Source organism: Papaver somniferum, chromosome 8 (genome assembly GCF_003573695.1).
Source record: "Papaver somniferum cultivar HN1 chromosome 8, ASM357369v1, whole genome shotgun sequence".
Classification (NCBI taxonomy): domain Eukaryota; kingdom Viridiplantae; phylum Streptophyta; class Magnoliopsida; order Ranunculales; family Papaveraceae; genus Papaver; species Papaver somniferum.
The window spans coordinates 56,857,928-56,872,476 of NC_039365.1; the positions used below are offsets into that span (position 1 = coordinate 56,857,928).

General features: G+C 35.5%; 2 long non-coding RNA genes across 4 annotated transcripts; both read left to right on the forward strand.

The window, feature by feature from the left end:
• Positions 1-3,246: 3,246 nt before the first annotated feature.
• LOC113301230 lies at positions 3,247-5,806 on the forward strand. The gene is made up of 2 exons (XR_003336109.1): positions 3,247-3,354; positions 3,431-5,806. It is a non-coding gene; the product is annotated as an uncharacterized LOC113301230 (long non-coding RNA).
• A 4,239-nt stretch (positions 5,807-10,045) lies between these two features.
• On the forward strand, positions 10,046-13,559 carry LOC113301231. Of its 3 annotated transcripts, none has more exons than XR_003336112.1 (7): positions 10,049-11,068; positions 11,149-11,213; positions 11,432-11,519; positions 11,741-11,873; positions 11,953-12,088; positions 12,431-12,515; positions 13,181-13,559. It is a non-coding gene; the product is annotated as an uncharacterized LOC113301231 (long non-coding RNA). The 3 variants fall into 3 exon arrangements; XR_003336111.1 differs by having other exon boundaries at positions 10,056-11,068; positions 11,779-11,873; XR_003336110.1 differs by having other exon boundaries at positions 10,046-11,068; positions 11,432-11,873.
• The last annotated feature ends 990 nt before the right edge of the window (positions 13,560-14,549 follow it).

A 14,549-nucleotide genomic window follows, 5' to 3' on the forward strand; every position in this document is an offset into this window, starting at 1 on the left:
ACAGTAGTTTGAGATATTGTCCCCTACCAACATATTGTTAACTCCTATAGCAGGAAAAGAAAATACATTTGAAATTGAAAAGAGAAAATCACTGCAAAGCATCTGAAATGCATTCATGCATATGAAACCAAATCTGTTTGTGGATGTTCTTTTTTCGTGCTTCTTTTGCTAGAATGTCAGCCACTTTGTTGCACTTCGTATTCTTAAAAGAGATACCCAAAAAAAATCGAAAAGAGAAAATCTGACTGTAAAGCATCTGAAATGCATTCAGGCATATGAAACCAAATCTATTTGTGGATGTTCTTTTTTCGTGCTTCTTTTGTTAGAATGTCCGCCACTTTGTTGCATTTCCTATTCTTAAAAGAGATACCCAAAAAACTATTACATGACATTAAGATCTTCATTGCTTCTGATACGATGGCTTGATTTCTCCAAGAAATGTTGCTTGGCTTGTTTTGGGCATTAAGAATGAGTCTCTGGCAGTCACCTTCAACACATAAATTTTGGAGATCCATATTCTTTACCCATTTGGCCACTTCTAGCAAACTCAAAACCTCTGCTTTTTCTGTAGTGGAAGCATTGAAAGTCCCAGCTGAAGTTTGGATAGCTATCCCTGTGTCAAAACGAAATATTATGCCGTAACCAGCAGGAGAAGAAGAATTTACCCATGAAACACCAAAATTCACTTTAGATGTATTAAGAGAAGGAGTAGTCGATCCTTGTTCATTATTGTTGTTGGTCCTATCTAGTTCAGAGATAGAGATAGTTCCACTATGATGATGTGCAACTATATTTTCCTATAACGGGGACCAAAAATTTAAATGTCTTTGGACTTCTAAGGACAATTGCACGCTAGTAGTTGATGTTGACTCAAAAATCCTAAGACATCGCTCCTTCCAAATTAACCAACATTTCGTTGCCATAATTTTTGTATCTCTACTTCTGCAGACCCCTGCAATCCAATTTGAATACATCTGGGCAAAGGAAAAATCTGCATCATTACTAAGGTTCGATCCTACCAAGGGTGGTAACATACTAACATCCATACAGATTTAGCAATCATGTTCACAGAAAATGCATTTCATATTTATATCCTTCATAAATTGTCCTAACTTTTTCCTAACAGGAAGAGCATTATGAATACATTTCCACAAGAAAATTTTGATTCTTTGAGAAATATTGAGCTTCCAAAAAGACTTCCAGAAAGAGGCATTATCTACCCTATTGGCTACAAATGATGGGTTTTTCAATTTCTGATACATGGACTTTACAGTGAAATTTCCATTTGTAGTTAGTAACCATCTTAGTTTATCATGTTTCATCCTACCATTTATATCCGTAAACAATCTAATATTTAAAATCATTTCAGCAATAACAGATGGGAAGTTGTATCTGACTTCCCTTTCATTCCACTTCTTTGTATTTGAGTCTAATAACTCAGATACAAGTGTTGAAGAGTTTAATTGAGTACCACAGTAGGTTAAAAGTTCATCTTCCGTACACGGTATCCATTTGTCAGTCCAAATATGAATTTGCTTACGATTCTCTACCTCCCAGCAACTGAATTGTAGAATCAAAGAGACACCCTGCATAATACACTTCCATATCCAAGAAGCATTGAATGTTTCTTGGCATGGAAGACAGTTGTATTCCTGAAATATTTATCCTTTAAGACAGAACCAATAAGAATATTTTGCTGAGTTGCTAATCGCCAAGCAAGCTTGGCTATCATGGCCTTATTCGTCTTTTTTGCTTTTTTTAAAACCTAAACCCCCTAATTCTATGGGTTCACAAAGAAATTCTCAGCTAATCGGGTAAAAACCCTTAGAATTATTTTGTTTACCCCACCAAAAGTCTCTCTGAATGGCATTTTATCTGTTATTTTGTTAGGTAAAGAGAAGCACCCAATTTGATAGATCGGTAAGCTAGACAACACAAATTTGTTAAGGATCATTTTGCTGGAATGGACTAGAGTAGTACCAATCAAACTTTAAGCTCTTAATTCCATGTTTGTGACAATTTTATCGAAAGTTTTTATTTTTGACCTGTCAACAAACAAAGGTGCTCCTAAGTAAGAATCAGAGATGCTGATTTTATTAATCTTTAAGAGTCTATGCATAATTCTTTGACGTTTAGAATGAATTCTTCTACTAAAGAAAACGCCAGATTTAAAAAAACATTATTAGTTGGCCAGATGCCATACTAAACTGGTTAATAATATCTAACAAATTTTTACAACTAACAAGAGAAGCTTTAGAAAACAGCAGACAGTCGTCTGCAAATAATAAATGGGATATTGGTTGACTATGTCTAGATATTTTGATTCCAGATATGTGTTTAGTTTTTTCCCTAGCAACCAACAATCTAGAAAAAATATCCATACAAATAAGGAAAAGGTAAGGAGACAGTGGATCTCCTTGCCTTAAACTTCTCGATGGGGTGAAGAAAACCCCTGGAATCCCATTAAGTAAAACTCAATCCATACCGTAGAAACACATTGGTGAATTATGCTGCACCAATCTTCACTAAAGCCAAAAGCAGATAAGATTTGAATTAGGAAATCCCAATTAACCCTGTCAAATGCTTTTGACATGTCTATTTTAATTCCCATACCCCCATTTTTTGTTTTCATTTTTTTTCAAAGAGTGGATAACTTCATGAGCAACCACAATGTTGTTTGCAATTTGTCTTGAGGACAGGAAAGCCGGTCAAAATGGAGAAATCAATTTTTCTAAGAAGTTTTTTAATCTGTTTGCTAATAATTTCGAAAGAATCTTGTAGCGAGTATTAACAAAACCTACGGGTCTTAAGTCATTGGGAGAATTAGGTTTTTTTATTTTAGGAATTATGAAAACAAAAATTTCATTCATTTTTGGATTGATTTTTTTAGTTTTAAAAACTTCTTGTATCATAAAAACAATTTGGTTTCCAACCAAATCCCAGTTATGTTTGAAAAAACTCACCGGGAAACCATCTGCTCCCGGTGACTTATTTGATTTCATAGACTTTACAACTATCTAGACTTCTTCGGCTGATGGAATTGCAAGCAAAATTGCATTATCCTGGTCCGAGATGACTTTTGGTATCAAACTCATAAGTTCTTGGTCAGAGGTGGTTGGAGTAGCAGTAAAAAGGTGTGTGTACCCAATGTAAATCATGGTGTGCATGGGCTATCCTAGGCTGCCGTCTGTAGCTACAATTATGGTCTCTAGTCTTGGTCAATATTTCATGTACGAAACTTATCTCTTAAACCTATGGAAAAGTTGGATAAGTAACATGAGCGGAGATGTCGCAGAAGAGCCTTATCAAGAGACTCTTTTAACCTATAAAAGGAAAACCAAAATCCTAAGAAAGGTATGCCATCAAACCCTAGAAAAATCACCTGCAAATACTTGAGACTAAATTGAGCATCGGAGTATTTGTTTTGCAGGTAACCCCTCTGTGTGCTTGGAAAAGATAGCTGCAAGATCATCAACTTCAATCGAGATTGTTTGAGGTGAAAATCAATTTTTGTCCAAACACCTTTGGCGCCGACTAAGGGGAACAAATTCTCCACATCCAAAAGAAAGTAACGTCTTGAGTGATCTGTCAGAGATCAAATAGAGACAGATTAACGATCTATGCACTTTGCTCTCCTCCTCCATTACGTCAAATATGGGTTTGCACATCTTTTACTTCTGCCTTTTGATTATAAACATACGATATACCATGTACGCATCTGATTATAATCTTAGATCGTATCTTCTTACGGATGTCAAAAGTAATAAGGTCAATATATGGATAATTTAGACCATACTTGCTTGAACTGTAATTAGCATGAGAGAGCATATTAGGATCAATGCCAATCTGATTGGTCCAACAATAAAGAGCCAATATCTATATCTCGTTGTCCTTACCTAACAAGCATTTAATTAAACCATCCATCTTCTTATGTGAAATTAACTGCGTACCTAGCTGGTACTACTGAATGCTTTTCTTTTTTGATGATGCTAAGAATGCCATTCATACGCCCGCTTGATTTTTAAGACGCATGTTAAGACTCTTACTAACTCAATCTCAGAGCTTAAGACTCTCATGTACGATAACAAAAGTAGGTGGCAGGTGGCGTCCAATAAAGAAAGCAAAGCTCCTTCTGAAATGCAAATCATTTGTACTTTCTCGGTCACCAGGAATTTGGTGGATATTTTTCAATTCACTACCAGTAAGTGCGAATGCTGACAGTAACATCTTGCTGCGGCAGTACCAGATATTAAGAAGATACATAAGCATTGAGCGGTGTACTGGTAAAGGAGAAAAACCTCAGAGCTTGTTCTTACACCGATTCAAGAAGTCACGCTTTTGGTGGTCTGCTGTAGATCAAATACAGACGATCTAGTTGATCTCCTTCATCTTCTCACGTCTACACATTGGGTTTGCGCACTTTCTTTTCACTTATTTTTTACTTGTTTTGTTTTATAACAGCTAAATATACCACAAACAACAACATTATGGAAGCCACAAGGTTGTCATCCTGGATTCAAGATCGACTACAACAACTTTTTCCTGAGTCGACCTATATTACACCAATTTACTTCATAAGCCAATGCTAATGGGGGCGAAAATTAGGTGTATACTGGAACTTGTTTCATTTTCGGTTATGGATAAAAGATTTGAACGAGAGTCACTCCAGGGACGGATAATCTCTAGGGTGATCATCCTTACGTAACGGTCCACAACCACTGGCAATTACGTAAGAATTTATCTGCTCATTCTCTTTCAAATCTTCTTGCCTCATCCTTTTGGTTTCAATGAATTCCTCGTATATATGATATTTAGTCATTGGTATGGGTCATGAAAGGTTTCTTACTGAGATATGCACAGATGCGGACACTAATATACAAGAAAAGGCACGTACGCAACAAATCTACGTCCAACGACTCCTTACATATAACCCATCTCGTTAACTATCTTGAATTTGAGTCTCTTCATTGATTTATGCCGTTGCACTAGATTTAGTGATTCAGGCTTTTGTAATAACTAAGAGCTTTTGGGGCAGGAGAGCATATCTTTTCATTCTTATGAAAATCGCACTTACGTGCTAGTAGTGGCAGCAAATACACCATACTCCAAATCAGCTACAACGGCTGCAAATGGGGGCGACATGGACATAGCTAATGGAGATGACTAGATCACTCAGACAAATTTCTTAACCTCTCAACAAGTTGGAGCTTAAGAGGGACGATGTGTGTACCCAATGTAAATCATGGTCCGCATGGGCTATCCTAGGCTGCCGTCTATAGCTACAATTATGGTCTCTAGTCTTGGCCAATATTTCATGTACGAACTTATCTCTTAAACCTATGGAAAAGTTGGATAAGTAACATGAGCGGAGATGTCGCAGAAGAGCCTTATCAAGAGACTCTTTTAACCTATAAAAGGAAAACCAAAATCCTAAGAAAGGTATGCGATCAAACCCTAGAAAAATCACCTGCGAATACTTGAGACTAACTTGAGCGTCGGAGTATTTGTTTTGTAGGTAACCTCTCTGTGTGCTTGGAGAAGATAGCTGCGAGATCATCAACTTCAATCGAGATTGTTTGAGGTGAAGATCAATTTTTGCCCAAACAAAAGGGTTTCAAAATGTAGTTTTAACTCATCAGCAATTTGAGATTTCTGTTTCAAGACCTCCCTATTTTGCTTAGTTAAACAATCAATTTTGTTTCTTTTTCTTCTTTTGAGTGTTTTAACATGAAAATATTTAGTATTTCTCTCTCCTAACTTCATATAATTGTCTCTAGAAATTTGTTTTGCAATTACTTCTTGCGTATCGTAAAGGTTTTCAAGTTCTAGAAGCTTAGTATTTAAAAACAGTTGTTTATTTTTTGTATGACTAGAAGCCTGAATATGTTCAATGGTTTTCAAAAGTTTAGAGATCTTTTTTTTCTGGAATTCCAAAAACAATTTTCCTCAATATACTAAGATTTTCTCCTAGTGATTTCAGATTATGTAAAACTACTTTAGTGGCATTTAACAAGGAAGAGTCCCAAGTATTAAGAATTAGTTGGATACATGAATGTTCCTTAAGCCAAGTATCAAAAAATTTAAAAGGCAAAGCCAAATCACAATTAAAAGAGGGATATAAATCTACCTAATTGGACTATGGTCAGAACCGATATGAGGAAGATGAGTAAGTGTAGATTCGGGAAATTGGCTTATCCAATCATTGTTAATATAAGCCTTATCCAATCTTTCTTGAATATTCTTATTCTCTTCCCTCTGGTTATTCCAAGTAAAATCATTACCAAAAAAATTTAAGTCTGATGGACCAGCTCTTTGAAGCAGTCTAAGAAAAGGCTCCGTTTCCATACTATTGAAAGGCAAGCCACCTACTTTTTCTGAGGGATCAAGAATTTGGTTGTAATCACCCATTACAACCCAAGGCATCCATGAGTGGGTTAATCTATAAGCTATGTCTTTTAGGAAATTCCAAGAGTCAATTTTATTAGGTTTATAACGGCTTCCATAGAAAGCAGTTAGAAGCCACATATTATCATGAAAATTTGTTTTGATTAAAACATTTAGCATGTTTGAGTTCCAGTGGACAATTTCAAAATGAAACCCATCCACCCATGCCAAAGTCAGTCAACCAGCTTTGTCAATAGGGTCAACAAAAAAGCAATTAGGGAACCCAGATAAAAGCTCTCTAGGTAAAGGTCTCTGAGACTTTGTTTCAGATAGAAACAAAATGTCAGGTTTTTCAGAATTTATTATTTGATTTAGGTGTTATTTGGTCTTTTTATTCCCACATCCCTTAGTATTCCAAGCAACTAGTTTCATTTTACTAAGATTAAAGGAGAAAAAACACTAGAAAGGATAAAGGATAAGCTAATCCAAAATAATTTATACAAAAACAATTAGAAACAAGATGAGAATTTAGATCAGCAATAGAATTAGATTTTAGCTAGTCATGTACACTAGTAAACATATAAAAGAGTGTAAATCGTAGACAATATAAATTAAAGAAGGAAACCAAAAGCTTATGAGAAAATTAATCACAGAGAAAGAAGATGAGAGATGTACCTGATCCCCATGGTTCTTTTCATCAACAACCTTTATTATGGTAGCAATTTTCTCATCACAAGGGATTGAAACTGAAATTTTTTGCGCGGATTCTCATAAGAAAGACCCATACTGATGAAATTCATTTTGGTCCAAATTTTCTTCGAGAAGTAAAACAGGCGGAGATGATGGAGGTGATCTGAAAAAGGATGAAGACTGTCCACAAGACTCCAAATTTGAAACAGATTCTGAACCGTCGGGTTCAGAACAATCACTTGAAGATGAAGAAAATGTGGTGATAAAAGCCGGCTTAACCCAATATGAGATTTCATTCCCAAGAGTAAAAAAAAGCTCATCGGAGAGATGAGGAGAGGTTAGATCTATAAAATCACGAACAAAAGCAGACGATTCACCCTTTCAAAAAACATATTTTATACTACATCTCCTAGAAGACCATCTCTCTGAGTCTAAAAATCCCAATCAGAAATTTCTCATAGTCGGGTAAAGGGGAAAAGAAAGGTTTATCTTGAGAAAGATCTGAAAAGGGCCTTTTACCCGGACTAGACGTGTAATCATCTGTATACGAAAGTCTCTGGAGAGGCACCGAGTCTAACTGAATCACTTCGTTCCAATTCTAATTCAGTTGAAACTGAATCAGACCCATACATACGGTCAAAGAAAACATCAGCATCAATCAATTCGTTATCCTCTAAAATTGTATCAGGAGAAAAGAAATAAGCTGGCAAGCTCATGGATGCATCAGAAGAAAAAACCATATCAATTTCCTCATCTATTAAGACCTTGAAATCATGTTCCCAGCTTTGGGACTCATCATCTATATCTATGTAAGGACTATTGTCATAAATCCCTTCTAGCATTCTATTTTCTATGATGGCACAGTTTGCTTGGACATGACCCAATCTGTTGCAAGTTAGGCAGATGCGATGCATAATATTCATGTAGACAAAATGAACCACAGATTCAGGGTTTGAGCCAACTCTGACTCTAACTGAGCTAGGTAATTGTCTCTCTATGTTTAATTCCACTTTAATATAAAGAGGATCTCCAGGTTCAGGTATTGCAGAGGGGGGGAATATTTCAGAGACCTTTCCTAGTTTCTTACAAAATCTTGCTATAATGCAGTCATGCAAATGAAATTTTTTGAGATTGAGTAGTTGAACCCATATCGATATAAAATTTAAAGCATCTCCTTCTATAAGACCATCAGAAACAATGGAACACATTGGAAAAGCATCTCCGTACACCTGCCTGGGTCTGTGAGCCAGGATTAGTGCTATGTGTTCTTTTGTTGAAATTCTATTAGATACAAATTCACAGAAATATGAGATATTTTGTATTTAATCCTAGGACCCCATCTGTATTTCAATGCATATTTGATGTAGTCTTTGTCAAAGAGAGAGGTGGAGAAGAGAGAGTTTTCACAGATTGCATTAACATCTTCAATGATCAAAGGAAAAAGAGGTGGAGGAGGTAAGTCTCTAGTAGACGCACGACTAATGATTGAAGGTATATGTAAGGGTGGTAAGCCCACAAGCAGCTGCAGTGGAATATTCATTAAAAGTTTTCAGGAAAAAGACACCACACTACTTGAAGATGGAAGTCAAAATAAAAGCAATCAACCCCTTTCGGAGAAGAGGACTGAAAAGAAAGGGAAAAAATTATAATGCAACGAAAGATTTGCAAGAGAATTGGGATAAAGAAAATGAAATACAGGGAGGACCATAAATAGCCAGCAAAAGATCAAACATGAAAATGAGATGCAGACACGAATAAAGAAAGAGATAGAACAAATAGGCAGTAGAGGTAATGTTTCCTATTTATCCTAGGGCATGGTTTTAGCGCATGCGGGTATGGCTGAAGGAAGTACAACACTTAGCTGTAAATAAGTAAGACAAGATAAAAACTTTTTGAAAAAGCAGTTGAAATGCAGGTCTAGTTACATTGAGGTTTTAACTAGACGTCTAAGAAAAGGAGACTATTGCAACCAGAAGTGGAAAGAAAACTTGATAACTAAATCCCAAGACTTATAAAGCTGGCTAAGAATAACCAAGGGTTCGACCAGTGTCAGTTCCCTGCAAAACTTAAATTTCATTCAAGAAAATTGATGTTTTAAAATGACCATTGTCATATTTAAAACACTTCACAAGAGAGAAGATGCACATTTCAAAAATGACCAAAGTCATATTTATTCCTTAAAAAGAAGAAAAACAATGCTCAGCATAAAACTTGAAAAAAGGAAAGAAAGAGAAAAAAAAGAACAAAAGCGGTGACTAAGAGATTGACGAGTGTCAAGCTCTCAAAGCCCCATAATATCAGGGACATCCAAATTCGAATTCTATTCAATTATTGAAATAAAGTAAGTTGAGAAAAAGCCGTTGTGAATTCATTTCCTTAATACCCTCAAGAAACTAAACAACTCTAAAGATGATCAGAAACTTCACCGCAAACCTCGGAAGAAAGGTGAGAGAAAAGATCGATTAGGATGGATCGGAAACCCAAACGATAAAGATTACTAGATTTAAAGAAGAAAAACCTTGAACATGAAGAAATGCTTATAATAGAAACCAAATAGTTTAGTCCATATTTAAAGAAAGGATAAGAAAAGAAAAATGAAAAGTCGCAAAACGGATGAATTTTGAAAGCATATATGGAGAGCAGTAATCAAAGCCGCCAAGGATTACAATATAAGATAATCCTCACTAGCAAATTTAACAAAGAAAATAAGTCCTAATCATTTTACACCGATTTCAGAAGAACAAGAGAGATGGCCATAGTTCTACTATATGGAATAATTTATGAATGTCACAATCACCCTAAACATCATTGGAAAGTGTATCAGAATACAAAGACGCAAACACAGTTTACCGAAAATATCGTGGAGGCCTACCATCCCGGAGATTTAGGATTCATCATTTTCATGGAGTATCCCTAACTTGACGGGGAATTCTGAGGTGATAAAAGGTCAAAAAATAAGAAAGAGTTCTATTCTGATATTTCTAATGTTAGTCATGTTAATGGAGATTTAGTTATCATTTGAAAATTCTATGATTAAGAGTTGAAGATTTATTGAAAAACATAAATGAGTAGAAAATGGCGTTCGTACGCAATACCATGAAAGAAAGAAAAAATATACATCTATCTAATAAGATGATAATTGAAACTCAATACTTGATTCTCATTCATTCTCACCCCATAAAAAGATGATGTGGCCAATCTAAATAGAGAGTATTAGAAAATACAACTCTCTCTTTAATTCAAGCCCCACACAATTAACTTTAATACTTCTTTACACCGAATTTACATCTCCCACTTCACCCATGTTCCCCTAACCCGATTTTCTCACTATCTAACTGACGATACCGACCAAAAAATAAAGCGATATTTTGAGTTTGGGTCGCATAAAAGTGACCAGAGTTGTGTTTAGGTCACGGAGAAAATTTAATTAGAGTTAGGGTCACAGGACCGTAGTTGACCGGCTTGACAGTTATAGAATCTAGTTAAATGAGTAAATGACCAACATAATAACAGAGTTTGTTTTATTTACTAACCCACCCATCTACTTCTGTTAGACACGTGGAACCATCAAAATACTTATTTTAGCGAACGGTTGAGATCAAAACACTTACAGTTTTTACTTCAAACTAAACAAACAGATAAGGTCTCTTTTTCCAGGGTTCTATGTTGCGAATAGGATCTACAAACTGAATCCTAAAATTGATTGCCAATGGTTGATTTGAGTTGATACAAGTATTACTACTTTTCGTTTTACAATATTCTGTAGCTAAAGCTGGTTTTGAGTTGATACAAGTATTACTACTTTTCGTATTACTATTATGTGACCTAAAGTCAAAATATCCCAAAACAACCTACAGCGGCCTCCGAATTTCAGAACTGCTGGCTTTGTTTTTCACAACCCCCTGTTTGATTTGATCTCTAAACCTAAACCTGAGTAATTTCGTGTCTGCTATTTTTCTCCTTGAAGAATCAAATAAACAATCACCTTAAACAGGTTTGGCAACTCTACCATCACCGTTTTTAATCACTGTCAATTCATCATGGTTATTAATTTTGGTTTTTAATCTCTCACAGATTTAGGTTAGGCAATTCCAGATTCTGCATGTGATGATTATCAATTTTGTGCACTATTTTTTGAGGTAAGCTAACTTAATGGACAACAATTAAGTATTTTCGACTAGATAGTAACCAAAAATTGCTTTTGTATTTTCTATAATTTCCAAACTGCTAGCTTTATTTTTCTTCTTACATCCTCTGGTATCAACCAAAATCAAATTTAAGATTCACATGAAACCTACAGTCAACAGAACGAATCAGTTCCTTAACGTTATTAAGTTTGAGTTTTGATCCCTTACAGATTTCGGTTAATTTCGGATTGTAAATGTGATGAAGCAATTGGTCTGTAATCAACCAATCTACTGGGATTCTCCTTCTTAACCATAAGGGTGAGAAAAACGTGCATGTATTCTCAATTTTCTACACTGTTTTTTTAAGTAACCCTAACTGTTTGTTAATCTTCTTTTGTGTTCACGCTCTAAATTAGTTTTCTGTTATTGATGGGGATGATTTTGTAACCAAAATCTGAAGGTGGTGGTGTTGGTTAAGAAAGAAAGTTAAACTACTTTTAATTTTGCATATAAAGTGTTTGATAAATTACCTTCCTTAGGCAACTTCTCCCTTGCTTCATTTGTCGTGGTGTTTCAGTTCGTAAACAAAGGGTTATAATTCTATTAGATGTTAATGGTGATATTTCTTACTGTGATGATGAAGACACTTAAAACCCGGTCATGGATTATGAGGTATGTAATCGAATGAGACAAGAAGTTCCCTACTTTCTTATACAAAGATGAAAAAAACCCAACTTCTTTTTCTGTGCAGTTTGTATGATTGGATAATCAAGCCTAGCAAGTTTGACGAAAGTGTTGATTTCCATTTGTTCTGAGACGGGGTTGACCCCAAGTGGAAGATCCAGAATTTGATAGCAGCCACAAGTGGTCTTTATCATATAAAAGGAGTACGTAGTCTCAACTACATATGGTTTGAAACTTTAAAGATCAAATTTGTTTATTTCTTTATTGCCACATTTAAGAGTTTTATCGATTTCTTTTAGATAAGATTTAGACTATAAGAAACCATAGACATATTAGAAAACCACCACAAGTCTCCTTAAGTAGCATTTCAAAGGTCGTATTTTGTGCGTACAAATTTGTGGATTATATGGCATATTCAGTTTGAGTTGATACATATGTTTGAATTTTTGTTTTGCGGTAAATAATTACCTCAAAAGTTCATGAGGACTAGGTGCAGTGGGCTAAATATTTAAAGTAGCAGCAACACTAAAAGGGTGTGTTTGCAGGATGTATTGGGAGAAAAAGATTTTAGGATGGAAAAGTGGTCCGGCAGAAGCCCCTTTCTATATAGCCTTACACATAAATGACAAGGTAGTTACTCTCTCTATCTCTTTGCTCTTTACCCCTAAACAATATTATGCCACAGTAAAACAGTTCTGTTAACTGACATGTACCAGCAGTTCCGCAGTATTAAACACACCTCAGGAACCAAAATGGATACGTAGGTTGTATGTGGTCGATGTGTGCCTGTGTGGTGTGCAGGAGCAGTATGCATTCTTCATTTTCATCTTCGTGTTTTCTTCTTTTTTCAGTTTACCAAAAAACAGAGCACAATCATAGTTGCATAATCATAATGTCATAAGCATATAAGAAGCAAGCTTCCATCCAAAACCTATTCTTCATCTCCATCCTCCAGCTGATTCTTCTTTTTCATTCGTTTCTTTCATTGTCTCTGATTTTTCAGTTTTGTAAATCTTAATTTTCAATCATTATAAGTCTCCTAATTTTGTGTTTGCTAAGTAAGTTATACTGAAGAAAACTCTTATCTTCGTAAAATGCCGCATTATATACAATATATTAATCTCAGAACAGAGGGTGCCACGTGCTCACATTTTACTATCCTTATTACATCCAAATGACAAATCCAAGATGGCTAAAGATGTCAACTGTATTATTTACGCACAGTTGCCAAATAAAGGCAAGGATCCCGTTGCACATTATGTCATTAGTTAATTTGTAGTTCACTGTCCTTGCAGAATGCATAAGAAGCAATCACCATGCATGATCAACAAGATATGCTCCAAGAAATTTCCAAAGAACCACTGCAGCGAGACTACTGCTGAAGAAAGTGGTTATCCAATATTTTGAAGGCGAAAGAATGAGAGCTCGCAATAAGAACGGATAACTCCTCGGTTGTTCCTCACAGTCACAACAGAGACATAGTGGTGAGATACAATGCACACAACCTCCGCTAATGTACAACAACAGTCCACGTCCAACTTCATGAAGCTAATGTGTTTTCCAAAGGAACCTTCAGTAATCTTGCATTTGTAAGTAAATCCATTACATTGTTTTGTTTCCGTACTGTCAAAGATGGTGAAAATATTTTTCTAATGGGGTATATATTTGATGACTTGATTTGTGCGGAGAGACCGAGATACCATATACTCTTATGATGTATAGTACTGTTATTTTGTCAATGACGTCACACACATTGAGATCTGGGATATTGTTTACTTTGGAAATACTTCCTCTTCCTAAAATACTTTCCCTTGGCTAAAATACTTTCCCTTGGGAGAATTTTGGGGGACAAGAAGCAGCTTTGGTTTACTCTTACTTTTGATAAATGGAGGAGCAGAGAGTGAACATAGAGTGAAACCTTTTTCCCTTAGGATAGATGTGTTGCAAAATCCAATTTGAGTGGCTGAACCTAAATCCTTCAAGCTTTGTGGGTCTTTACCGGAATCTACAAAATGGGGGTGATACCAATGAACGCATACCCAAAGTATTAATGACCAAATTCAATAGTAACACCATCGTAAGCAAATAATCGTTTGGTAGGTGAAGACAATACTCAAATTCTCCACTCCAAGTTACACTGGTAGTTACAAATTTGAACAAGGCCCTATACCCATTAGCCAACGAGTTAGCGTTATTCTTTCGTATAAATGAACAACAAAGAAACTAATGTTTTAGCTATGCAAGTCGTCAAACCATAAGACAGAAAACTATGCCAACAGTCCAGTCCATATTCTATTCTATGAGGATTATAAATTTATAATAGAGATCCCAAACAACACTTCCACTTTTTACTTTTGGCTATTTTTAAGTAAAAATGACAATTTTATCAAAAAAAAAAAAAAGTAAAAATGACAAAAATTGAGTTAGCACCTTTGGATTTGTAGATTCCCAGAAAATGATTCCGGTATTAGCAGACATGAAAGAAAGGACGGGTAACAAGTACAACGAAGGTAGGGACAAAAGTTGGAGGGATGGGTACATAATATTTCACAACAGACCCGATGCGAAGCGCGGGTTACTTCCTAGTATATTTGGCGATTAACCAAAACAAACGAGCAGATAATCTATAGGAGGTAAAGATATTTCAAACCAGTCTTTTGATGA